Here is a 2,110-nt window from a genome sequence, read left to right as displayed (position 1 = left end):
GTGTGTGCCAGCACACCTGGCCAAGAGATCTCAGTTTGATGTTACACAGCATACACTGGTGCAGGGGGAGGCAGGGGGAGTCTCCACAGCTGGCCAGAATTCCTGCACTTTTATGTGGGAGAACAGACCAGCACCCAATGATTTTGCTCTTCCCTTGTCTCTGGAAAGGAAGAGGAAGCAGAGGATAAACAAGTGTTACAAAGTGTGCCCCAGGATGGGGAGGATGCCACGAGACATTTTTAGAATGACCCAGTGTAGGAAACATTTGTACTACAGCCCAGGGCACACATTAATATTTACACTTGTACACACTCACATTCACACTCACATAATAGGTGCACACACACCCATTCACACACATGCACACATTCACATACACACACTCCCATTCACACACATGTATGCATTCACACACACACACGTACACATATATTTCATAAAAATGATGTTTCCCTTCTGTGCCTTGCTGATATTTTCTATTCTATTTTTTAATCTGAGATCTCACGTATCTTAATAAAGTTCGTAAATCCCAAATGTAGAATGTTATGGAGGGGTTTAGGGGCCTCTAATCTTCCATAAACAATTTTATTGAAAAATGAAATATTTTTATATACCACAAAAAGTTTACCCATGTAGAGTATACACCCAGTAATTTTTTGTGTATTCCCGAGTGGCCAACTATCATCATAACCTCACTTTAGAACATTTTCATTACCTCAAAAAAGGAGCCCCTGGTGAGTGCCACTACCTGAAATAGAAAGGCAGGGCTTGCCACTCACTTCCAGAACTCTTCTGGGCTGGGGTCTGCAGTTCCAGGTGAAAGTCCACCACTGGACATCACCATCTGGGGTGCTGGTGAAGAAGAAGAAGCACCCAGTCTGCGCCAGGAGCCTGAGGTGCCCTCCCAACCAACCATGCTGTGCCTGGGGCAGAGCGTGCTTTCGTTGCTTGACCTCCCAGGCAGATGCAGGTGCTGGCCATGGCAGAGGGAGAGTGGATGATGCAGCGCAGGTGGTGCAGAGCAAGGTGGCACTGACCTGAGTAGCATCAGCTAACTCCACCACCCAGCTTGGCTCTGTCACTCCTGGTTCTAGGACGGGCATGACACCTGTTCGGTGGACTCCACAGCCATCAGGCTCCCACAGTGAGGTGTGGTAGAGATAAAGAATATAGAATAGTGCTGGTCTTGGTGGGGGTCTGACCTTCCTAGAGCAGCGGACACCGGCACTGAAAAGAATACAGAGCAGAGGGATCCGGGAACCCCTCAGACCAAGGCACCCTCACTGCAAGATCACCCAGGAAGTGGGTACTTTGAGATTTTTAGAGGCATGAAACAGCCTCATTTTTAAGAGCTTGCTGCAGCAGAGGAAGAGGCTGTGTTCAGGGGATGTAGCTGTGTGCAGGGGAGGTAGCCTGCTGCAGCAGACATGGCTGTGTGTAGGAGGAGCCAGTCCGGCAAAGACTGGCCAGGCTTTTGGGTTGGGTCAGCTGTAGCCTGCCAGGTCAGTGCCAGCACCCTTCCCCAAGGGCCATGCTGAAGAATGGTCTGCACAGACTCAGAAGCCGCTCCAGGGCTCCCCTTCGGGTGAGTCACTGTGGCAGCTGTCCCTGTAGTTGGCCTGCTGCCCAGCTCTGCCCTGTCATAGCCTGGACCCACAGGGGCTTTCACAGGGACCCAGCCTGAGACTTACCCCTCCTGGGCTACATCCTATGAGATGGCGGGTTCTGTCCACGCCAGGAGAAAGGGGCTTCCAGGACAAGTTGGTCACCCTGCCCCATTGCCCCACCACCCACGCTGTCAGGGTTCCGAGGTCCGTGGAATGGGTCTGGCCAGAGCTGACCCAGTGAGAACCGCAATGAATACCCTGTTGTGTGCCCAGACTGGGGGAAGGGTGCCCTCGGGCGACATGCAGGCCCATGACACAGGGGAATGAAGAATGGAGGAAACAGAGGTGGTGGGTGAGGACAGGGAAGAGATGGGTGTGCAGGACAGGGTGGCGCCAGATTGCCTCGGTACCCATGAGGAACAATAGTCATAGTTTCCTAGTGCCAGGCAGCTAAGACCTCCTCTTCCGCCAGCCTGTGAGGCTCCTCCAGCAGCCCAGCAGGA

The sequence above is a fragment of the Chinchilla lanigera genome, unplaced genomic scaffold (assembly GCF_000276665.1).
Source record: "Chinchilla lanigera isolate Chin_1 unplaced genomic scaffold, ChiLan1.0 scaffold00091, whole genome shotgun sequence".
Classification (NCBI taxonomy): Eukaryota; Metazoa; Chordata; class Mammalia; order Rodentia; family Chinchillidae; genus Chinchilla; species Chinchilla lanigera.
This window is presented reverse-complemented; position numbering follows the sequence as displayed.